At 39.5% G+C, this 26,351-nt stretch overlaps 1 protein-coding gene across 3 annotated transcripts in view; it reads right to left on the bottom strand.

The window, feature by feature from the left end:
* Positions 1-26,351, bottom strand: part of NLGN1 (neuroligin 1) — a 426,523-nt gene that overhangs the window by 358,561 nt on the left and 41,611 nt on the right. For 2 of the 3 annotated variants that reach the window (XM_071438047.1, XM_071438048.1), the window contains exon 1: positions 18,916-19,465. The exons of the other annotated variant lie outside the window; for it this stretch is intronic. The gene's annotated coding sequence lies outside the window, so the exon portion shown is untranslated. Of the gene's footprint in view, positions 1-18,915; positions 19,466-26,351 lie in introns of those variants that run through there. 3 annotated transcript variants of the gene reach the window in all.

The raw sequence follows: 26,351 nt of genomic DNA on the forward strand, positions 1-26,351 counted from the left end.
AGTCTCTAGCCAAGAGCTAATTCTCCATCTGAAAAACTTTGTTTTCCGGCTTCTGAAACTGCTCTTTCATTCCTAGCATGGTTTAATTGACATGTAAACCATCATACATCTAGTTTTCCTTTCACGTGAAAGATTACTTGCAAGTGGAATGTATCTAAAATGAATGGCTCTGCTCCATCATTGTACACTGCCCTTTACAGGAGAAACAGCTAATGGGAGAGATGCATTGTTCTGCTTGGGATTTACAACCTCACACTGTCTAATTATTCACAATGCATTATCCATCATACCACAAACCTTTTCACAGGACTTGCAAAAAATATTTGTTCCAGTTAGGAGCAAAACCTAAAACAGAGCTATCAAAAGTATGCACAACCTGGAATCCTTTATTAATTTTTTGAAGTATCAAACCTGCTGAAGTTTACTTTTTTTTAGGGTTTTTTTTTGAACAAGGAAATTTCTGAAATTTAATATGTTCAGGTGAGTGAGGCAAATTAAGTGTTGACTGAAATGATAAAATGTTTCTAATCGCCATACTAGGGAATTATTTTAATATCTTTCAGGTTGAAAAATCCTAATCTGCTTTAATTGGCCATTAACAATTATAATACAGTTGTAGAATTACGCTGGTAATGAGTAAAAAAATATTACCTAAATATTATAAATTGAGTATAAGTAGATACTGAAATACCAGTGGGATTAGATGGGTAAAAACTGCTTCCTGATTATAAAGCACTTTAGGTCAGAGATTAAATACAGAAAAGGAAATAATGAATGATAGTGTTAACATTAATAAGCATTCAGGGTTATGAGGAAATAATCTGGTTTGTGCCTATTTTCCACTACAGTGATATCCATGTTCCAACCACAACTGGTAAGTGGATGGCTTCCCTGTTTGCAGACTTGACATTGCAGAGAGATTGTGGGGTTTTGAACCAATATTAAATTCCACCGTCCCACTCTGGATTCCTGGATTCTGTACGGATATGGGATGGCATTTTTGTACCTGCACAGGAGACACAATCCTCACAGTGCCTCATGGGCTCTGTGTCACACCAGCCAGCATGGTGAGGATGGCTTGGACACCACTGTGAGGGCAACAGGATCACGGGCAACTCCCTGGTTGGAGTGGCCAAGAGCACAAGGTTTCTTGGGGTTTTCAATACCTGGGTGTCAAAAACATGATAATCATGATTGCTCCTATAGAACAAAACCTTCCAGTGAAGAATACACTAGATACATCAACCTTGATTTATCTTCCTGTGATGGACCCCTGCAGTAGGTCTTCAATAAACACTGCAACAATAAAATTTTATTGCATGGGTAAGAAAAATAAAAACTACAGTGCCAGAAGATACACATGGTGCCTCTACAGCCAGCCCTGAGTGCAAGTTTCCCACCAATCCCACCTGAAATATTAAGCACTTTTATCACCCAGACTCAGAGGAATAAATTCTGAGTTTCTTATGTTTAAATGGATTTCTGATCCCACATGCAAATCAAGACATTCTTTAGGAAGTTTAATTTTCCAAACCAGGCACACAGGATGGATCTCCTCAGTCAGCTTGCAAAACTGATGCTGTTTAAACTGAACCACAACTTACAACCCTGCTCAACACTACTGATAAGGAGGAGTACAGAGTGATTGGACCATCCCCAAGAGAGTATCTTTCAGCAATTTCCATGTGGTGAAAAGAACCGTCTCCACTCATTTTCATGCTTTTCATTTTTGCACCAGAGATTATGATATGTAACATCTTTCCATACGTGTTGCGACAGGATGAGACCACACACACAAAGACAATCAAGAAGAGCAGAAAGTCACTTCAACTTTCCTTTAATCTGTTTGCTAAAATCTGTCATGTTCTGCCCAAAGTACTGTCATTTGTACAGAGCACGCTGTGTTAAAGCTTCAATCATACTACCCAAATATGAGAAGCCTGGAAGCAGCCATAATGTAACTGGTGTCAGATCACCACAGCTCACACGTTTCCAGGAGCCTGACATCTCCAAATAAAAAGACAGCTCTTTATTGCATTTTTTGGAAGCGTGTCCATGTTTCAGACTGAATCATATACATGTCTCAGTGTCTGTGGTGATCTATTTTTCTCTGAAGCATTTGCAAAATATATGAAAACACAATCCACTGTGCAGTTTATTTGCTGCCTCAGAGAGGTCTGAGCCAGTCCATTGAAATTCTGTAGAGTTTGCCTGACTTACTTGACATCCCAAGCATAAAGGAAGAGGCACCATCAATAATCTACTGCACAAAAAGCTGGCTACAAATACCTTCTAAATGATAGATTAAAATCACATCTCTGTAGGGACAAAGTTCATCTCTGTACAGGTTACTAGCACAGATTTATCAGCCTAGAAACTCTCTTAGACCAGAGGAATAATTGGTGGGTCAGCTCAGTTGGCTTGTAGGATCAACAAAGAGGGTGAGCTCCACATGATGATATAGACAGGTTTTTGTGGGTTTATCTTTGCAAGAGTGTTTCCTAGGCCCAACCACAATTTTAATAGCTGTTACCACTTATCTAGGATAAGAAACCCCAATGCAACCAGCATTCAAGTTAATGGGCTGCTTTGGGAAGCATGGTACACTGAATAAAACTCTGACATGTTAGTTCCATATTGGAGCATGGAAAGAGTTAGAGGCCAAATTCTCCTCAGAAATCAACAAATAATCTATGTAGTATGTGTATGGGGGATAGAACCTTGCATATTTGTCTCCATTTTTATTCCAGCTTCTAATTATTTATTTAAACCGTAACACATAGGTGCACAAACAAGAGATTCTCTGCAGCTCCTGTAATAAAGCCAGTCAGAAATAATGGAGGAGCTGGATACTTGCAGTACAAACCTGTTTTAAGTGGAAAATATCTCTGTGCATCAAAATAAATGTGAGGTCAAATAAAAGCGGTAGATTAAAACTCATTCCAGAGCCAAATTCCTACTAACACTTTCTGAGTGTAATCCAAAGCTTTGATTCTGCATACATGCATACATTTAACTTTGAGCTAGGAGGAGTGAAATTTCTTGTAAAAATTAAATTATACATGTGCACTTAGAGACTCAGATTCCCATACACTCTGTTTACTCAAAAGGATAAAAGAGCCAGAAAAACATGCTAGACCAAAGAGAAACAAAGAGCAGATTCCTCCTGGAAGAACTGCAGCAGCTGCTTACATTAGAATCAGACTGGCTTTGGATGCTCAATATTTAGACTCTTCTGTAGCACTTATCCAACCTGGACTGCAACTTGACTAATTATGTGTGAAAGACTCCCATTGAATCACATGCCTACACTGAAACAGTCCTTAAATATTTATAAGTAAAGAATCTTATAATCACCAGTAATAGATCCTTCAAAACAAAACAGAGCCTTCCAAAAAATAGTAAAAATCTTTATACTTCCTGAAAAGACAAAGATTGAGGATACCTGACATCTTGCAGGTATCATGCCCTATTGCAATTTTATTGCAAGCTTTGACACATTTTCCACAGCTGGTAAGGAAAAAAAAAGCTTTCTTTCATATTTGATCAATGGAATTTTTTATTAATGTTTGAAATACTTAAATTATTAGTGATATGGTCATAGAAATCTTACACAAATCATTATCTCTTGGGAGAACCCTAAAGAAAAATCTTCAAGGAGTAAAGAATATTTATATTTCTCTTTCTAGCAAATTTCAGCTGCTCATACTTTATGGAGGAACTCTGTGTAAATGAAAGCCTTTCCTGCCAAAGTCAAAACCTTCAGCAGGTATTTTTTCCCAGCTTCACTTTTAATTTATTGAAAAGGCAAAGTTTGGACTGAAGTTGTCTTGCAGTGAAGTCGGTGTGGGTTGAGGAGTTAATGCCATATTTAATGCGTCCCTGTAGGTAGATATGTTCTTTGGGACACTAGGTAATATCCTCTCTGGGACTCTCAGCAGTTCTATGTCTCCCTCTATCTTAGTTCTTACACCTAAAAAATGTGAATGTGAGAATATCTGTGCTCTGCTGCAGAGCACTTTCAGATTTTAAGGGGGAAAGGTGGAAGTTAATGTGAGCTTCACTCCTCAAACCATGACAATAAAAATACAAAATCACGTCTGATAGCCTGAAAAAGTACCAAAGTACTGCTAAAATAAGCAAGACAGCTTTTGGCTTTTGTGTGCATTCGTGCAGTGCCATTAGAATCATTGAAGCTGCACAGATAATGTGGAAGGGTTTTATACACAAATTACACGGCCGGGGTTTTTTCCTTAAAAGCAGTTCTTGTGGAAACAAACAAAATTAAGGAAAATGACAAATTATTTCCCTCATCATGGCAGTATCAAATAGAGATTTATGTCTTTATTCTTTAGGGATTTCTATGACTGCATGAAACTATGAAAACTATATCCAAGGTAACAAAATACAGAAAAATAGAAAATAACTTCTACTACTCAATCAAAGCAAATGTAACCTGGAGGGCAAAAACCTGAAAAATCTGTGGACCAGAAATCTCCGTCATTTCACCTTTTTTTTTTAAGTATTTGCTCACAATAAATACTTAATTCCTTAATTTCTTCCAAGTATACAATAAATGCCTCCATTTATCTACACTGTACCCTGTCCAAACCAGCCTGGCAAACCATCAGGAGCTGGGGCCATTGGTGGTGGGACCTGGGTGTTATTTTACTGACTGTGACAAAATCCCTGGGCAGTTCTGTTGGGTTTATTTCATGCACACAATATACAAGAGTATCTCTAAGGCAACAGAGAGCTCCTGAGCAGAGACCAAAAGGCTTTATAAAAAGCCAGCTCCAGAAAATGCTTTATTCTGAGGTTTACTGGAAAGAAACTCTACTATCACAAACATTAACAGCCTGCTGTAGATTCAAGTAGAAGCTTATTTTTATAATTTAGGCTTTACCTTTAAAGTGTTTGGCTTCTGAAGATGCACACAATAAATTAATTTTAACACAAGACAGGGCCTGAATATATCAATGGTGACCAGTGGGAATTGTGTTTATCACTTGCACACATTTCAGATACCTTTTTTTGTGACTGCTGCACCTCGAGAGGGTAAAAACCAAGCCTCAGTCTTGAAACTAAAGGTCCTGTTTAAAGGATTGACTGACTTAATAAAGACAAAATTTGGATAAGAACCAGTGCAAGCAAGCCTACAGATAAATGCATTTCTTGCTGGGTAGGTTTCCTTTTCAAGAGTTATTTATGTGTGATGTGGTAACAACTATTCAAATTCTGAGCAAAATCTTGCCTGTGCAGTTGGGTCTGGCTCTGCAAGGCTGATTATTTCATCCAGTGCTGTTCTCTATATTCCCATAGGCCACTATTTTGCTACTACAGTGATGGGCTAGCTAATGGTAAAATCTTAATTATGGAGTGATAACTTTGAAAACCCTAAATTCTTTCAGAAAAGAAACATAAATCACCAAGAAATTAAATAACTGCTTTCAGATCAAAATACTAAACCTAAAAATGTCTATTAGGAGCCATAGTAAACTGTTTCAGTGTACTTTGAAGTGGAAATACAGTGAATTTTATGAAATTCTGCAAATGTTGAGTTACACTTGGAATGCATTTCCACTGGGTTATCAGAACTGAGCAGCTACTCTATGAACAGTAATAGGTACAGATAAAGAAAAGCAATAAAATTATTACCACTGTATGGAAATTATGAAAATGTTATATTAAAAGTGCTCATCTGGAAAAAAAACCCCTGCTGCATACATTTCAGCAGTGTTATAGGTTTTCCTGCAGGCCTGCATATGAGGACTTCACTCAGATCATGAACTTGCTTGTGCTTTTCTTGTTGCTTTCATAAGAGAATAATATTTCCTTTCCTATTCTTGTATCAGCCAACATCTTGACTTGTTTGCAAAAGGAATAAAAACTGCAACACAAGTTTTAACTTTACTCCTATGCTTTTTTGAGCTCAAGCCTCCCTCCAGTGACAGGTATCGATTTACTGCAGGTCCAGCTGAGGCACTAAAGGAGTTCCAGATCTACCATTAGCCCTGACCCTCCTGCCCTGCAAGGACAGTGGAAAATCCCAACACAATATTGTGTCTTTCTGTTCCCCAGCTTAAAAAAATCCTCCTCTGTAAATGTACATATATATACAGGGCTGCCTGAGGCTTTCAAGGGAGATGCTTTGCATCATGCTTTCAGAAGGCTCAGAACTCCCGTATCCTTTGTTGCCTCTCTCTTGATCTCTAGGATAAACTATAGAGCTACATTAAATTTTAGTCACTTACACTTAATCCTGGAACCCAGGAGAAAAACAGCGCCCTATTTTTAGTGGAAACTTATTTGTAGTGGTAAAAACTTGGGTGGTGCTCATAAATTCCTGGAAGAGAAAGCTCAGCTAAAGTGAAGTGTTAACAGCAGCCAAGGCTGCTGCCTATCAAAGTGTTAGAGCATAAAGCAACCCAGTAAAACTTTGTCATCCAATGTACTGGTGGAGCTGCAGGGCAAACAGCCTTCAAAGAACATATTGCACTGCCTGGGAAACCCCAAATCTAATTTAACAATAAAAAACAAATAGAGTTCAACGGAAGTTACTCAAAAATCAATGGAATTGAATCTTATCAGTTAGGAGGTTTTGAGCATATTAGAGAACTCTGGTTGGGGTAGGGTGTTGCCTGCTGTTTTATATTTGATTTTGCTAAAGGCATGAGACTGTATTTCATTCTTTAACAAGACTTGGTCTTTGTTCACTAGAGTGCAGAGGCTGCAGACATGGTCTGCTTCCATTGAGGGGACAGGAAGGGGAAAATGTTTACGCTTCCCTGCTCCACACCCACATGCCAGCAAACAAAACACATTCACTAACATCAGCAGAGATTCAATTACAGAATTAATCCTTTCAAGCAGGTGGTTTCTGGTGAATCCAGTGCCAGAAATGGGCTCCGTGTCAGGTAAATCCAACTTCTACTGCCAAGGAGTTAATCAAATAGTTATTATAACTTATTACTGGTTTAATTTGAGGCCTGCAAAGCATTGTAAACATTTCCGAGTTTTTCATAAGTAGCACACCAATTATCTATGTCCAGATACCAGGGCAGATAGATAAATAGATTATTTTGCAATTTAACAGGTGAATTAACGCATGTGTGTCTCTGTCTGCACACACTGTTCAGAAATTTATCATCAAGTCTGTTTCTTACATTGTTTGGCATCTTTTCCACCAGCAAAAAATGTCAAGGAACCCGTAAATACATATGTAGACTGTCACATAAACTGCAATAGCTCTTACTAACAGCTTTAAATCATGAAGTAAAAAATAAGGTTGTAATATTAATGTTCACTGGCACTGGTTACACATCATTGTACAGACAAAGGAGCTGTCAAAGGGGATCAGGAAACTCTGGCCTTTTAAATGCTTTCACTCAGGGTGGCTAAGTTTCAGAGAAAGTGAACCTCCCTTCCAAGTACAATGCACTAAACCAATTATGCCAAACCCAGCAGGTGATTAGCTTATGCCCTGAAGCATGAGATTTGATTATTCTTATCTTGGTTTGCATACTGAAGCTACAAATATTATTAACGGTCATAAAATCATCTGGCTTTAAAAAAAAAAAAAATTAAAATCTAGTCTGAAATTTTGATTTGATGTCTTCTTTGTGTGGCAAATTCCAAATGTTCCTTTTGTGTCACTGAATGCCTTAGCCATGAGTACAAAACCTGAGCACTTTGTGAGCACTTTGCCCTTGCAGAGAGAGCAGAAGGTGTGAGCTCCACAACCATGCCCTGGGTAAGAAGGCTCCACACAGATGAATAACAGGGTGGGTCATTGTCCCTGAGATCTTTTTAAAAGGAAGCAATGAAAAGGTTTCTTCAAGGAAACACTACAGATAGGGATGCAGAGTTTTTTCATGGTTAGGGCATTATTTAATGGGAATATAACACTGCCAGATCTACTGAAAAGTGATCCACAGACCACTGGCACCAGTGGGAAATTTTCCATGGATTTCAATGGACTTTGGGCTAATGAGCTCAGATGAGCTAAATCACACTGCCTATTTGGGCTGTAGCTGAAAGAGATGATTCCCAGTCCTTTTTAAATTAGGGTGAACCACCAAGGAATGAATCATAACCTCTCTAAAGATCTTTCCCCAGACAACCCCCAAACCAGGCTCTGTCTCAGTGTGGAGCACTTCCACCAAGGTGTGTCAATTTACAATTACACTGATTGGATTTGAAGTACCATTCTGCTGCCCTGTTATTCCACCATGATTTTTTCAAAATCCTCCAGATTTTAATACATCACCCTGCACTGGGAAGCATGTTAGTGCAGAGTCATTTTGTCTTAGTAATAAATAATTTCCTCTGAGACACAAACAGCAGCTCCTGCTTTTTGAAAGCTTGGCTGGGAGAAGGTTCTTGGATAAATAGCCTCACTTAGAAAACATATTTGTAAAAGCCTTTGAGGAAGTGCCATGTGTATGACAGTTTCAAATGGTGCTTTAAGAACACCGTACTTGACCTGACATAAAACTGAAGACTTTTTATTGAAACTTGCAATCCAAATGTCCTTTGGGAAACCAGCTAAATCATAATGAATTGTTTATTTGTGTTTGGTTTTTGAAACAAAAGGAAAGCAAAGACTGAATCAATGACCAAAAACATGAAATCAATCACATTAAGAACACACTAAGGAGTGTCTCAGCTGTTTTGGGTTGCTTAGTTCATTTCCAACCAGCATTTAGGATCAGAACTTGCAAGCAGAATGAAAGAGTACATTTGAAAGACTCAACAGCAAAACTTGTGACTTTAGGGTTATGATTCTTTATCATTTTTCTTTTTTTAAAGACTGTCAAAGAGTACATCTTTCCTTTGTTTCAAAGTAGGAAAACTTTAGCTCTTGAAATTTAGTAAGATTGAAAAGGTAATTTAATTTGCAGCTCCTCCTTTACTGATCTAAGGCTGCTACGTTATCCAGGAGCAAGGCTCAAGTTATATTGACGCACAAACAACTTTCCAGGAGACCTTGGAAAGAAAAGAAACCAGTTGGGTGAACTAACTGGTGCCTAAGGTCAGTTTGTTGCTCTGGCCAAGTTTTCCTTTGTGAGTTCATTTAAGGACTTCATTCCCTGGGTTCAAGATGTTGATGTCCAAATACCGAGACCCAAATACCTCTCGTCACCTGCATTCCCTGACCCTGTTTCAGCCAGGAAGGGATCTCACACTGAGCATTATTACAGGGCCATAATGCTGCCCTATTCTCGATTTGCAAGCCAAACTAATTGAATTATCTGTTACACTTATTTTCCAATGGTACAATAAGGGAGAAATCTCAGGATGCACAAAAGGGGAAATGCATTGTTGAAACAAACTTTTGTTTAGTATCTTCTCAAAGAAGGAACTCAGAAACTGATTTAATTTGCCATTTGTATCTGGCAGCATAATTTCTAAAATAGAACTGGAGAAGAATTTTATTAATTTAATCCAAATGGGAAACTGGGAAGCATGTCCCCTCACTCAGGCCCTAGCGGCTCATAAATTGGGCTTTTCTTATCTCTCTTATCAAGTAAAAGAAAGCCAAACCACTCTATGAGTACTGAAATTTCTTAGCTGCTCCAATCCCAGCAACATCTCAGCTAAACTCAACTCCTAATTTGGAATTTGAAATAGCTGTTTGTATATATAATGTTTATATATACATCCTAAAAATTCATGTATGTATGTGTATACATACACCTACTCCCTACATACATACTCTGTGAGTAGGCACCTGCCTTGGCAGTCTCTTAAGCAGACAGATTGAACACACTTAAATTCCTACAGCTTAATAACTTTGAAGCTCCACATGAATTGATTTTAGTGCTATTATACTGCCTTATCAGCAAATCCCCTGTCAAAGGAAAGGATTTGCATGTGTGTGCGTCTGCCTGTGTGTGCACGCCTGTAAATAAGGGAGTTTTACTACAGGGGTAGTAGAACCTACAAATCTGTCTTCAAGAGTATCATCTTCACTGCACAGAGATCCTGTTTTAGGGTGGTAAGGATAAGAGAAGGAGCATCTTATGGACAAGGTTTTGGGCTAGGATTTCAGAGGCTCAGGTTCAATGAGGCTCAGGAAGAGGCTGCTTCCATGACCCTGACAACTCACAGTTAACCAAATGTTCAAGGCATCTTTTGTCTGAAGGGCAGCTTTGCCTTTCCTTCCTCCTTTGTACTTGCACATAGATTACACACACTTTGCACCAGCTCCTGGGAGGTGGTTTGTGGGGAAGGGCACTCTCTGAGGTTTTTTACTCTGGGTAAATACATTTTACACAGCCCAGCCCTGCACCTATGAATTTCAGTGGCACACAAATACTTAAATAATTATACTTTACAAACGAGGACCAGAGTTGTCATATCACATTTCAGCTCTCAGTAGTCTAAGAGAATACACATTAATGCCATATAAAGTAGGGGATTACTAAGAGTGAAAAAAAGGGAGGATGGTAGTTTAGCAAAGGATAATTAGCAGGATCTGTATTCCTACCAGGTATTACACTACACCAGCAAAGAATACAAATGGAAGGGTCACATATGCAAACATTGCATTTACATTATTATAGCAAAGAGAGATCCAAAGTTACAGTTGTCATTGACAATCATAATTTTTTTATAGTCTCCTATCCATGAGCCACAGAATAATTTTCTGACAACAATCTGGAAAAAACATGGCTAGATTAGAATTTGAATGTAATACATAAGGAGTACTCAATTTAAAAAAAAAAAAAAGTCAGATTTGGGAGAAAGATCAGCCCACCAAACATAGCTTCAATTTTCAAATGTTATTTTTCATGTGTGGGCAGTGTTAACAAGTCACCTTTTTTTCTTTTTATCGATTCTTTCCTTTGAGCTTGACATGGCCAAGAGCTGGGCAAGCGGCTCCCTCTGGTGCTGAACCAACGAGGCTCTCCAGGTTTTACAGACCTTGCTGTCTGCATTCCAGTTTGGAACCTGATTGTTCAGATTCAGAATTAAGACTGGCTTTGATAGTCTGCAAAAATTATTTATTTTCATACCTAGCTTTAGTGAAATTGTCTTCAGAGAAGCAGCTCTGAAAGCTCCACACCACTCACTATGGTATCATCATGTGACACATCTAAACCCAACACAACCCACTGCTTTAAGAACCAGCCCGAATATTTGAAATATCAAATGTTTTCTGAATTAAAGTGAAACAGCTCAAGTATATTATCAGCCAAATGTCAAGTAGATTGCTGCACTAACACCAAGCACAACTTTTTGTGCTTGGAATTACACATCTTGGTGTTTAGGTATTTTTTAGCTCTACTAGAATTTTCACTCAGTGAAACTAAACCACTGCAGTACTGCAGTTACTATTTCTCTGAATTTCTGACCCTACATAAAATATGGAGAAGAGGTGCAATAGTTGGCATACCAGATGTTATCATTGTTCTATCGTGCTTGAAGTTGTGTCACAATTTTCATTACATTTTTCTTATTATTCAGAGCTATTTTTAAAATGTGAAAAAAATTACACATATAAATTTCTGCCTAGGAAGTTATAATTCTCAGGAAAAATGTTTATATTCAAGGAGAAAATGAAACTTTAAGTACTTTTTAACAAAGTATTAAAAAACCTAACTGGATTCTAACTCATCACAAATGATTGTTTTCACAAATAAAGTCTAGGTTTAGAACAAAATTATTTTGTTTAACAAACAGTCATTTTATGAATGGCCAGACCCACATACATAGGGGTACTTTGTTATTTTGGAAGAAACATGCTTGAAAAGAATTAAACAGTGCTGCTTCACAAGAGCTGAACAGCATCCATCAGGGTCCAACACAATTTCCCCACGTCAAACTCTCCTCATTTTCAAAGATCATTTCAAAGGGCTGGCTCTCAAGAGGGGATCATTCTTTGCTCTGCAGGTGTCTGAACCACGAAGAGATGCCAAATGAAGACAGACCTGTGGCTCCCCCATTAATAGGAGGTTTAATATTTTCTTGCTTCATCTGCCAGAGCCTTTATACAAATTCTCCCACCTTTTGAGCTATGCAGTGTTATACATAATGATTTGAGGAGGCAGCACTGTATTTTTTCCATCTGCAGTGAGCTTTCCAAGCATTCATTAATCCTCACAGCATCTCAGGGTAGCAGTTCAACTTATGGATGGGAAAACAAAATAGATTGAGTGCTGGAATTCATTTTAATGTAAGTGCCAAGCAAAGGAATGAGAGTGAAAGCGCTCCCAGTGTTTCTTCCTTGTGGACATGCAGCAGCTGAAGCCTTGGACATGGGGCTGCTGCAGAAATCTGGCACAGCATCATTGCTGCATCTCAGCCTCAGCAACTGGGTAGAAAATGGAAAGCAAAGCCTCTGCATCTCTTGGTGAAATGGGTATGGTAAAGGGGGGGAAAATAAAAATAGGAAAAAAAAAAAAGACCAAAAAAAAGAGACAAGAATGATGGTGATGTAAAATGTTGCTAAACAATCAAAAAGGAAAGCTGTGGCACCCTTCAAGGTCTTCATTAAGGTTCCAAATGCTAGAAAATTTATGTTTGGATAGTGATCTTGCTCCTCATTATTCTTGTGAACTTACTAAAATATAGAAAGTTATGTGTCAAGTTTGGCCTCAGCAACAAGCTTCAAAAACATCAAGAGTTGCAAGAGTGCAAAATGATGGATGTGAACAAAGAGCAATGAAGTCAGCAGGGTTTGCATACTCTAAAAATTGTTCTGCTCTTAAATGTTAGTTGCAGCATATGTTCCAAAACAATAGAAAATCTCTTTTTCTTTAATAGCCTCTTTAAAGTAATGTCTGTGGTTCAGTACTGGTCAATCTGTGCTAAGGCTTTCACTTGCCAAGTGGTATTTGTCTCTCCATAGGCTAAAATGTGCCAAACATAAGCAAAAATTCAATCTCCATTTTTATATTTGGATTTTTTTTGAGAACAAGCAAATTAAATAGCAGGGAAAAGTAGTGTTAACCATGCATTTCCCATTAATTCATTAAAGACAGAAAAATTGACAAAGCCATTGTGTGATTAAATTAAATGCTATTTCTTCACACACTCTTGCTGCACCTTTTGTTGTACCTATTAACTCCAATAACAGTGCTGCAATCTCTATGTATTCACACTGGAATTTGAATCAGACCACACATCATTTCTGTTGTATTTTTGCATTACCATAAAGTATTGTGCAAGTACATATCTACATATATAATTACTTCTGCTTTAACTGAGCATACCAAAGATGAGAAAAACTCTCAAATATTTGAGGATTTTCTTTTCAGAAGTGTCTCCAGATGTTTATTTCCCTGAGCACACTGTATTTATCTTTCTGACCACTGTACTTTCACACAATTTTCCAGTTCTCCCACAATTTATGGCATTTTCCCATGTTGTGAACACCCAGACTCAGTGAAACTGTGGTAAATCATGTGATAAGAACTCAGAGTGAAGCCTAAATTCCTTGGAACACAAGAAGTATTTCTATTTTTATCACCTCCTTGTGCATTGTCTTGCACAAGAAGGTGATGATTTTGATTTTGACAGAACTTCCTGGTTGGGCAAGGAATGGAAACAATAATTAATAAAACCCCAGAACTCTATAACTCATCTATAACTTAGTAACATCTAATTTTCATTTTACTGCAACATAAACAGCTGCCTGGCTATTTCTTTCAGTAAAACTTCATCTGTTTTTAATTTTCTAATGAATATGTTCAATCAGTACCAGTCCAAATTTTTCTGAGTACAGGAGTTTGGTTTTTTTTTAATAAATTCAAATATGTCTCAGCCAGAGGTGATGTTTTACCAAAAATAACAGAAAAGCCAATTCTGAATAGTTGTTGAGTAAAATAAAAGGCAGGAGTCAAAAATAAATACCTGTAAGTATATTTCTATTTCCTTAAGATAAACTTCCACCATAGTGAGTGCTGGAAAGTAACTCTACAAAACATTAACAAAACTTCTACATCAAATTCATATTTCAAAATTCACAAAACCTCTGCGCTGTTAAATGGCAACTGGGATGGAAAGTCTCCCATCCACTTCAGAGGAACAATTCACTCTCCCTCTTTTCCTTCCTGTGAATAATAAAGTTCCTCTCGATAGGAAATGGTTCAAATCCTAAATAAATAAATAAGCACATCTGGTATTTATTTATCCCAGTCCTTGGAAATGTTATGCTAATTGCAGTTCTGTTACTAAGGCTCTGGAAAACATAGTTGGGTTTATCTTATTTTACTGGAATCCACAGATAGAAATGCTTTCTTTCCCAGTGTTTCTCTCCTCTGTATAGTATATGAAGTTAGTAAGCTGGTTAACAATATAGCTAACCAGTTCCTACTATTATGCTCAATTAGTAGCAATTTATCATTACAAAAATTCAATATATCATCTTTTCTGGCACATCTTCTTTCTAGCTTCATTCTCACTATTTTCAGTCCCCTCATCTTTCCCATCCTCTTCTTCCTACTGCAGAGGTGACTTTACCAGCCCCTTCCTCCACAGAGAAAATACATCTGAAAACTTCCCCCCAACCACAGTCAAGGTTCACGTTGATAAAACTACAAAATTTCATTTTGGAAATATACTTGAGGCAGACACATGCTTAAAAATCTAGAAAGTCTTCAAATAATTTCATTCTTCTTTCTGACTTTGTGAAAGGCTCTGCAGCCCACAGGACTCTTGCACAGGTATTGCTGTTTCCCAGAAAGTTGCAGAAATTAACCTCACATCTAGTATCAAAACAGCCTGGTCTTTTCCACAACTGAAATTGGTCTCTTGTGAAGCTGTAATCCTATTTATGCAAAGCTATAGCCTTAACTAGATATACAGCAGATTTCTGGCAATTACTCCTCTTCCCCACATGGACCTCCCCAGACAGATGTTGAACTTGAAGCTTGGTCCACCAAAACATGGAGCCCAGGAGAAATCCCTCCAGCTGTCAGCAATAGCAAACTCTTATGCTGTTCACTGAGAAGTTTTGATATGAGCGAAACAGAGTTTTCCAACTTTTTACATGATAAAATGCACGTCCTATGCAAGCTTGAAGTTTTATTCTGGTTTTCTAACTCAGCAGGATGTACACAACCAGGCTTTGTGTGCACTTCTACACATTTCTTAATCAGCTGTTGATGCACTCCAAACTCTCAGAGAAGCATGCAAATTTGCTGACAGGTAAGTGACAGAACAGCTACGAGGAGCTCTGCAAGACCCCGAATGCTTCAGTCAATTTCTCTTAAAAGAAAAATAAATAAAAGAGCAACTGCAGCACAAGAAAAAGCCCTCATCAGTGTTTTAACTGGGGAAGGGTTTGACTCTAGCAGATACAAATCTCAGTTTTCGTCAGTTCTGGAGTTTCTAAACCAAGACAAACACCACACGGAATGGTCACAACTTTACAAAGCTCGTCCTGCTGACTCTGATGGGATTGCAGAAGTAACAGAGCCCAGCTACATATCCCAGCTGGGTGCTCTGGCCTTCCTGCCCGTCACAGTGTGGATCACGCAGCCAGCAGGGTACCCAGACTGAAGGGGTCTGACTGGGCAGGTGCCCCTCAGTGTCCCACTGCTCCACAGAGTGGAGGAGTCATCACCTGGAGGTCTGTGGCTGAGGCCAGGCTGGTGGCCAGCATCTCCACAACCACTAAATGAGTGTTTGACATCCCATACCACTCATGGAACTCTGAAAACCACTGCCAAAAGTAGGTAAATGTCATACACACCTCTGATTCTTTCAGCAAAGCTTATTTCTGCCAGGCATCAAACATTTTATTTCTTTACCCATTCATTCTTCTTCCTCAAAAACATTTGTAACTTTTGTAGAAGTTTCATACCTGTCTTCTGGCTACAGCCTGGAAGAGACCAACAAAGGCCCCAGGTCCACTACTTACACTGACTACTGAACCACTGCACAATCCCAGATTACTCCCATTTCAGGTGCTTTCCATCAGAAATAATTAGGATATGGATAGCTTCTCACTGCTGAAAAGCACCAGGAGATTTCAAGTAAAATTTGAAGTGGGATCAAACTGTGCCATTAGTAAATGCATGGACTTTCTTCTTTGAAAGACTCTTATCTCTGATTTCCCATTGCAAAATTACAGACTGTCATCCTATGGATTAAAGTACAAGAGTTCTATAAATGCTGTTTATCACCTGAAAAAAAAAATATCCCAAGGCTAATTTAACAGCAAGAACTAAGTAGGAAGTGTATGGCATCTCTTCCAGATATTATAGTTGTAGATTTGATTTGCCATACACCTTGATCAGCACGAGGATCCAACAGTCACGAGCCACTGCTGACCCATGAACCCAAGCATTTACCTGCAACCCACTGCTGCTTAAGGAATTATCATTATTACAGTATATGAGGACAAGCAGGTTCAAATAGAAAAGCAAACAGGAAAATAAACAACTTATTGAAGCAATGACCTGTCACTTCAAGAGCTAGATTATGCTCAAATGCACACACAATACAAACGATAATAAACAGTAACGAGGGATGCAGACAACCCATGTAGTGAGTCACCAATTCAATTCTCTAAATGTTCCTGATGCTCAGAGGAAAGACATTTTAAAAGCTCAAATGCAAGTCTGTTCTCATTGAGTGGCTGTTCCTTGGCAAAGAGGGAATGACAGGAGCTCTACCAATGACACCACAGGAAACACTCCTTGACCTTTTCCAGCTTATGGAGATAAACAGCAAACTTCCTAACCCTGGCAAATTAACTTTAAATAAGAAACACTGGCATCAAAGTTACCATCTAAATTGCCCATTGCACAGACAGAAATTCTTATTGAAAGCATCTTTATGTATAGATTCATGAAGGCTATGAAAATTTTTGCTTGAATAAGGAGAGTAGGATTGAACTCAGCATCTCTGAACTATTTCATGGTAATAAAACTCTCCATTCAGAGGAGCTCAGAGAAAGCACTAAAATCTACATACATTTCATGAAATAACTTCTCAGATTTGGTTCCATTAACTTCACTCAAATGCCTACTCAGCAGCCACAAGAAGTTCAATCTTACCAGACTGAACAAAATAAAACCATGGCAACAATTTCTGGCAGACTCAGCATATCTATATAATGGTGTTATGCCCAGCAACTATTGACACAAAGGTGTGGTGAGCTAAACCAGCACCTGTTCAACCTCTGATTAATGTTTTTGCACAGTGAAGGATTTATGGGCAGCTTTAAGTGGGTCTCTGACTGAACACACAGTGAGCTACGTAGGCGATACACATAATTACAGATGGGTTTGCATCACCATCTGCAGACCATGCTAAAGACAGTGGAAAAAGAACTCTGGTAAATACAAACTCTGTGGCTTTAAAATTCTGTTGAAACAGCCAAACTTGAGTCCTTTTCTCATAGCACATTTTGCTTCATAAGGAGATCACCCTTGTTTTATTCCAGCCCTTTCAGTACAGCTTGGCTGTAAATAACAGCTGAAAAAATATGTGTTCATGAAAGCAGAAGAAGGTGGAAATAAAGCAACAGAAAAGGATAACATGAAAGAGGAGCTTTCCTCACAGCACTGCAGGAACACTGCTCTACTCTGCTGAAGGATTGAAATCCACAGCTCCTTCTTTTTAAGAGGGTTTAAAATGCTGATGATAATCAGAATAAAAACTAAAAAAAAAAAAAAAGGAAAAAAAAAGAGAGAATCAACAACTTCATTTGCTTGTCTTTTAATCAAAACATGTAATCAGAAGGCCTAAGTGATGATTACCTCCTGCTTTCAGCCTGACTGGAGCAGGCTGTTCATGGGTTTCACTCCTGGCAGTGCCAGGGAAGGTGTCCCTTCCCCACACAGGTAGGCTCACACACTACAGTCACTTCCCATCGCCTGGTCTGATTCCAGAGGAGAGGACAGCAGCCACCACAGCTCAGGCACCCCGTGGGACTTCAGTAAACATGGGAGCCACGGCAAGAGAGCCACTTTTTAGTCATGGCACCTTTATTAGCACAAACACGCTCACAACTATTAATGCAATAATAATTATCGGGACCAGGAGATACCCAGCAAAAGGCTAAAAATTGCCTTTGCTGCAACACAATTCATTTAGATGATTTATGGAGTTCTTCATTGTTAGCGTCACAAGAGCTTTTTCAAAACAAGAGAAATCATTAAATCCCATAAAACACGGGCTATCGCCGCCGTTAGCTGGTAATTGATACCCTTGCTCGTGCCATTTATATCCCTAAATGGAGCTGATAAAACAAAAATTAGCAAAGCGTGCTGACAGAGAGCAGCCTGCAGCATCCCGGAGGGAAGCAGGGGATCCGTCCCTCCTTCCCAGCAGGAATTTCTCCCCCCTTGCATCCCAGGACCCCGGGGAGCCCCGATCCGGGCAGAAATCAGGCTCAGAAATCACTCTGCTGGCGAGGGGGAGGCAGCAGGGAGGAGAGTTCATTTGCTTTTAGAGGGAGAACCTGATTATTATAAACCACCACCCCCCAGCCCGCCCCAGTTTTCCCTCAGGGAATTTTAACTACTTCTCTCTCCTTTTTAAAGGCAAATCTTAAAAAAAAAAAAAAAAAAAAAAAAAAGAAAGAAAAGCTTTTGTGTTGCAATTTTCTATGGCTTTGGTGGGTTCTTTTTCATGAATCCTGCCGGGTAGAGAAAGTGCAAGGTAAGAAATAATTTTTATCAGAGGATTGGTGGTTTTAAGCAGTTACAGAATAACAGCCAAAACATGTGCACAGTCAAGAAACTCCCAAATCCTGAGCAGCCAGGGAGAAGGAATGTATGCTTTAGTGATGGAAATCACGCAGACGTATTAGAAATGACTCGGAAGGACGGGAGAACAGCACTGAAAATGCAAATAAATCAGCTCAGATTCTACAGAAGAAAAAAAAAAAAAAGAAAAGCTGCTGATAACCCTGAGCAAATGCTGCTGCCTCAAAGACAGAAATAGCTCCCTTACCTTATTCCTAATCCTTGTTTGCACCTGCTCTGCAATCATAAATACTTCGAGGTGCTTAACATGGAGCTAAATTCATGGCTGAATTTAAGAATTTCTTCGTACACCTCATTTACAGATTAAAAGGAAATTTTTTTTAGGATCGTCCTCCTCAGCATCCATTAGCTTCCCAAAGAATTCCCATTTTCTTGTAAAAAATTTTAAAAAAAAAGGCAAAAAAAAATACAGTACGTCTATATACAACCGGGCACTGTAACAGATCCAAAAAGCCGGGAGCGGGGGAATCTGAGAGGTGTCACTACAAACTTGGCAAGCAAAACGTATCCTCAGCAGGAAGGAGAGAGAGAGAAGCGAAAAAAACCCTGCAAATCAAAATTCCCAGGGAGATTTGGAAGGGGAAAAAAAAAAAAAAAAAAAAACACCCAACCAAAAACAAAACCCAAAAGGCAGGGAGGAAAGACGCGTGATGACAGCACAAATAGGATGGCGGGATGTCTCCCATCCATCCATCCGTCCATCTGTCTATCCATCCATCCGCCGCTGCGGTGGAGCCGCGCTCCGCTCCCCGCGGCACCTGCGCGCTCACACCGCGCCCGTGCGCGCCCCCGCGGGGGATGCGCGGCCCCGCCGGGGCTGATGGGGGGGGGGGAACGCGCAAAGTTGGCCCCGCTCTGGCCGCGGTGGGGAGCGGGGCTGGCGCTGCCCCCGCGCAGCGCGATGCGCTCGGGGCCGCACGCTCCGCGGCTGCTCCCGCCGCTCCTCCCGCCCCATCTCCCTCCCTGCTTAGGAAAGGTCAGACAGACGCTGCTGCTTTCACCCCTGAGGGCAAACGCTGCCCTGGATGCTGTTCCCAGCGCGGATACCGGCCCTGGCTCTCCGCTGTGCTTCCCATGCCCGCAGCCCAAGCTGGCAGGGCACCCAACAGGCCAGGGATGCAGGCACATCCCCTCCCAGCTCTCACTTCCCCCTCTCTCCTTTTTCTCCCCTGACCTGGTACAGATTTCATCTGAGACTTTGCAAGACCTTTAATTATTCTATTAATGTGTGCCCATAAATCTTCCAGAGCAGCATTTCATTAGGCAAACAGCAATATACAGAGTCCAGGGATGTAAACACAGGCACCAGGGGCTAGAGAGGGAGCAGGTTACACACTGAAGGCAGAGCAAAAGCTAAATCAGAATAGGTCAGTCTTGTTTACCAGGGCTTTTCTAGAGAGGTTATTCTATGATTTTTTTTAAATTTAAAAACAAGTTCCCTGGGAACCTCTTGTGTCAGTAGATCACCAGGTTACTAGAGCAAGCCCCAGTTTACAGCACCATAACCAGTCTCTCCTGTGAGCCCTTTACAAGCTTGCACTCAGAATAGAGAGGGAAAACAAAATAAAAAGTTCACAATCTTCTTAACTAGTAGTGGTTTGTAGCCATATCATTTGCATATTTCAGCAAATGAAAAGCAGGTGTTTGGGGTTTTTTCTCCTTGGCAAATTTGGAATCACAAAATGGCATCCTGAGTGATGGAGACAAAATATGGGTCCATCCAGCTAGGGCAGGAAACAAACCTCCTGGCTCACTTGGGGGATCACACATGCACTGTACAGGCAGTGGCATTTATAACTTGTTTTATCCCTCACAAGGTGAATAGAAGAGGTTATCAGGGATGTGCAAGCAGATGGGTGTGGATAAACTTCAGGGGGAAGTATGAGATTCAAACCAGGTCTTAAGTATGGGTGCACAGGAGGCAGAGACAAGGAGAGGGGAAGGCAAGAGATGCAGTGAGGTCTTCCTAGGCAAAGTGGAAGGGTGGGAAGAAACAGATGTGAAGGGTAAACTCTTTACAGCTTCCTCAACTGGGAAATATGAATAGTCCTCGTGAAGGACTATTTACACACTATTTTCCAGTGAGGAAATCAAAATCACTTCCCAGCAATTGTGTATTGTTGAATTTTGATGGCTGAAGGTGAAGGGCATTAAACTCTCTTAAACACATTTTCTCCAACAAAAGAAGAAAAAAAACCTCTAAAAATTGAGGATTAATTTAACGCTGAGTCCAGGAAACATTCTTCCCAATTCTTGTATGAGACACCCATGTTTACAGTAAAATCCAAATACCACACCTGAGAAATCAGTGCAAATGGAAGAACAATTTTATTCCTTAATGGCCGTGTTGGATGCAGAGCCATCTGGAAATCCTGTAGAGATTCCAAAGACAGCACCTGTTTGTCAAACATGATGCAGTTCTGAAGTCCTCAGGTAGTGTGACTAACAGGGTTCCAAACCAGAATGCTTTCCCCAAAGTCCAGTGCATGAAAATATTTGATTTGTTTCTGTTTTCAAATTAAACAAGACCTTGATTTATCCTCTGGAGCAATGTTTGTGAGTTTGGAATATGCAATCTCATCTTTAGCTGCTGCTGAATGGCTACAGCAGCAAGGGCAGATGCTCCCATCTGCAGCATGGCACTGGGTGGAGCAGAACAAGCCCCAAAAATGGGCTGGCAGATGCAGCACCTCTACTACACCTCTGAGGGTGTCTGGGAATGGCAGCCCCCTCCCCACATGGGCACCACAAACAGAGGTGGGCACAATTTTCCACACATTCAGATGGAGCCATGCATGTTGTGAGCAGAGAGGACCTCCAGAGAGAAAGGACAGAGCTGGGAGCAGCTGTTCCTACAGCACAGTACCTTCTGCAGCATGGGGTTTTCAGCTGGGAATCTGTACAGTTGTTTTAGCTGAGGAAAATCAGCCATCAGCCCTTCAGAGCCAGCACTGGCAGCAGGAGAGGCCCTGCACTGGGGCAGACAGAGGGGACAGGAGGGCAGCTGCAGGGGAGAGCTCTGTGTGGCAGGAAGGTGAGTCAGACATGTTTCTGAAGTGATTGTTAATTTGGCATTCGCATCTCGAGAAGCAGATTTAACCTCCTGGCCAATAAATTATCCACATAATCCCCACCACTGCAATGCCTGAATTCCTTAAGAGCTTTAAGCTGGGCATTCAGATGATCAAGTTCACAAAGTCCCTGTGTAAGGCTGTGGGATCCAGGCTCACTCAGGTTCTGCAAGGTATGGAAACTGAAATTTAACACGGCCTCACATATCAGTTCTACCTTTCAGAATGAGGGTGATTTGTCAGGATTAGCCTCAGGGGTATTTCTAATACCTTCCCTTTACTTGCAGTGATTAAACAGGATTGAAAACATATTCCAGTCTCTTCTAACTCCTACATCTTTTGCTGGGGATTTATATGGAAGATGCTGTAAGGCAGCAAGTACCTAATAGATCTCCCAAGGACAACATAAAGTCACTTTATTAATACAAGTTTACCCTTCCCCAGCTTGTAATAGTAGTTCTTTGTTACCACGTGGGTCTTGCTACATTAACACTCAACCAGAATCACCCCACCAAAATGTATCAAGAATAATGGAAAATAGTTCTATGGTTTACTGACCAAAAGTAAAAAGAGAAGACTTCCACACTTAATGTAATCATCTCTGCTTCTCTGAGACAGAGGAAATGAAGGTGCCCTAAACATGACAAACAGAAAATGATATGTACAAAAATAGGGGAATAGAACTGCATAATAAAGCTGTCTTTTGTGACTGTCCAAGGGAGACTGAAAAGGCTGAAAATGAATTGCAGAAAGGATGACACTGAAAAGAAATTGTCAGCTTGCTTAGCTCTAAAATTCACATCCTCATCCACAACCTTTAGACAGAAAGCAAAGTGCAGATGCCTGGGAGTTTGGAGACAGAGAATAAGACCTTTATGTTTTCTTTTTGGATTAATTACTTAGTCACTACATGATTGTAGCTTAAAGTTTCATAACAGCAGGAATTACATTAATAAGAGGTACATAAGTATGCAATTTAAATATCAGTAAGTTATTGGCAAATATATGCAAAGGAGTGCAATTTCATACTTTGGACTCTGTGAAAATGGTTTGATTTTCAAGGGTTCTGGGTAGCTGAAGACCACCTGACAGTAAATTGTGGAAAAGGGAGGGACAACTTAGCCCAGAAACAATGCCCAGCAGTTTCTTGAAGTGCTTAAACTTCAGTTTTCATTTTCCTTTTTTTTCTTTTTGACTATAAACATTTATTTCACCTTCTTTGAATAATCCATACTAATCCCTAAAACAAATTTTATAATGATTCCAGTAGAAGCAGGTGTCATTCCAAAGATATTCCATGTGTTTTCCCTTGAATGGAATCAAAGATGCATCTAAAGTAATAGAATGGATGAAATACTGAGGTGTTAAAATTTCAAGAAATATAATACTAGGGCAGAAAATTTAAAATCTTGTTTGAATTATTATAATCCATTCTGAGATTATTTTTAATATCAAAGTTTTTTTCAAGAGTTGAATCAACCTCTTGAGCAACCTTACTGGGAACTTCAAATAGCCATTGAAATACTGTTCTATCAGTATAATGGAATACATTGGACATAATATAAAAAGATATTTCTGTATTTAGTGGCCACTGTTTTAACAGTGTGAGAACATTTTCTTCCTTCTGTAGGTGTGAAGGGGCCTTTACTGAATAGTAGGAAAATAATAAATGGAAGCATTAAAATAAAGAAACTGCAAATATTCTACTGCTGAGATCCTGGGGCTTTCTGAGTGAATTTGTCTTTTTTTCCTTGATTCACAGATCTAGCATTTGCTCTTATTTCCCAGATAAGCATTAGGGTTCAAAGTGGACACATTCACAGATGAAATATAACTCTTTAGACTTGTGCAATCCATAATCATATTCAACAATAATATTGTCCTTAGGTCAATTGTGTCACAAAGTTAAATTTCCATCTGAAATTTTAGGTACAGTAAGGGGGAAAAAGGAAAAGGCATCTTGTGGGCCTGATTTGCCTCCTATGCAATCAGGACTCTGCAGTCTCCCACTATAAGTTTCAGGCATTGAAGCCAGATCTCCAGAAACAAACCTCACAGATTAATATTTTGCCAGCAAGGCAAATAGACATTTCAGGGGATTTTTAAAAGCTGATAATTTTGACCCAGTTTCAATCACAACTGCAGGCACCTCTGTACCCAGACACCATTTCCTGAGTAGCCCCAGTCAGCACTAATCATTAACAATCAAAACAAGACCCTAGATTTTTACTGCTATATTTTAATACATTTAAATTTGGTGGAACAGTTAAATATGTTCTCATCTGACAAATCTCTACGAGCACAGCTTGACACCACGAGTGTTCAAGCAGGGGGCGTGAGCCTGTGAGGTGTTGGTGATTTCCCCATCTGGTTCCCACAAAGGACACAAGTTTGTTAATAAACAAACTTAAATCAAGGCCAAATTTGATCTCACTCAAAATAAACCTTCTTTTGCATCATGATTTTTAAATCACATATCTTAAAACTCAAACTGGCCTGTAGCTAAGCTTTGTCCCCCTCTTCATTAATGATGGAAGAGTTCAGCTGCCCAGTAGTGACTATAACATGGAATAAAGGTATTCCAAAACCACATGAAATCTTGTGGACAGGAAACTTTGGTTTTCTACATCTGCACGTCTTGTCACACATCCAAACTCTACCTAAAATTAAGCATATGGGTAAATCATGCAGATTTAGGTAAATCTCAATCAATATTATTACCCCAAACACAAATTTGATGTATCTTCCAGGGAGGTAGCTTTTGAGATTCTAAGTTACATCTAATTGTGATCATTGAAATATCTTAGTACTTTACTGTAATAAAGCTTAAAAGTAAATGAAAAATAAAGGTGATCCTAAAGATTCAGTCACCATGATAGGAAAGGGATGAAGCCACAATAATTATGCAACCAGTTTTAAGATCACCAGTAGGGCTTGTGCGTAGCACAGAACAGAGCACTCAAAACCAAAGCATGAAATAGCTACCAGAGTTGAAAATATTATAAAACATTCTTTGGTCCTTTCCCACTTTCTCAAACATTTTTGGTTGTCAAAAGTCTGATTTCCATATCTGAGGCTACGAGGTCTACTGGATGTAAAGGAGTCGTGATTATCCTTAAAGTGCATCTGACATCACTATTAATGCTTTAAACTTGCTACCAGTGCATTTTTGCAGTTTCATCCTTTTAGCAGAACTGACACATATAAAAGCTTTGAAAACTCCCAAGTATTAATCTCCAAAAGCATATGTGTAGTGATTACTTAACCAATGGGATGGTTTTTTCAGTTCCTCTACGAGTTGGCTCAGCAACAGTACAATATTAATAATGCTTGAGCTTATACTTTTACAACCTGTTCTTCATTTCTCCCATCTGTCGATAGACTAAAATTATGTTTAGAGAATCACTCACTTTCTAACCTTTTTTTAATTCATCCAAGACAACTCACAGCCATTTTTTTCCCTACAGTGACGACAAAACCCCAAAGCTTGAGGCCAAGCTCAGTTTTCAAAGCTGTTGATATGATTGTGAAGTAGCTCCATCGATTTGAAAAGTGTTATTTGGGTTTCATCCTGTAATGAATGAGGAAAGTAGTTTAGTTCCCTATCTTTCTCACCAAACTACAGCTTGAGGCAACCCTAGGATCTATTAGAACATTAGTAGGTATATGTGCATAAAAACTTGAAATATTTGGTGGGGGAAAATGCAGACAGTGGTGACCTGCATTGCCAACCTGAATCCTCTGGGTTTCTCAAATGGGAGAACAAGAAATAATTACAGTGCTGGGTGCTACCCACTAATTTTGCACCATCAGCCAGTTTCAGTGCCATATCACCCTCCCAAACACTGTCTCTCCAAGGGCCCAGACAGGAAGCTTTGCACAGACATCACTCTAACGTTGCTATTTTACACATTGATATTTTTTGGATAGTCAGAATCAGGAAAATGGAGAAGTCCCTTCTCATCCAGACACAGCAGGGGGATGTTTCCATATAAAAATTAAATCTTCACCAACAACTCTTGTAGCTACAACTTAGACCACTGTTTTCCCTCCCATTCAATAGACTTTCCAGAGTAAACAGTGGTTTAAAATTTGTTCAAGGACCTCAAGGTTTGGCCCCAAATCAATGTGTACTCAGATGACTCATTTACAACTATGTTTTTATTCCAAATTTAATGTCAACAGCCTAACGGTGCGTTGGATTTCATTTATAGGATTTATTAATTTTTATCTAATGAACAATTTCACAAGGCAATTTAGATGATTACAAGTGTGAAATGTTTGCAATGAGGACCAGATCTTGCCAGCCTCGCTTGCCTGTAGTGCCACTTACATCAAAAGTAATTGAAAACAATTGTACAGGAGAAACACCAAAACAAACAAGTTAAAAACTGTCTCCATGAGCAAAGGAAGCAGAGAGGGTATTTCAGTCAATCCTGAGCCATGTGTTGCCTCCATACAGGCAAGTAGAGCTGAACTGACTGGATGGATGGATGGATGGATTTACAGGAACAAGAATGGCACGCTGGTGAGAGGATCACACCTTTGGGTA

Source organism: Agelaius tricolor, unplaced genomic scaffold (genome assembly GCF_023055355.1).
Source record: "Agelaius tricolor isolate 1412-34295 unplaced genomic scaffold, bAgeTri1.0.p SCAF_12, whole genome shotgun sequence".
NCBI lineage: Eukaryota > Metazoa > Chordata > Aves > Passeriformes > Icteridae > Agelaius > Agelaius tricolor.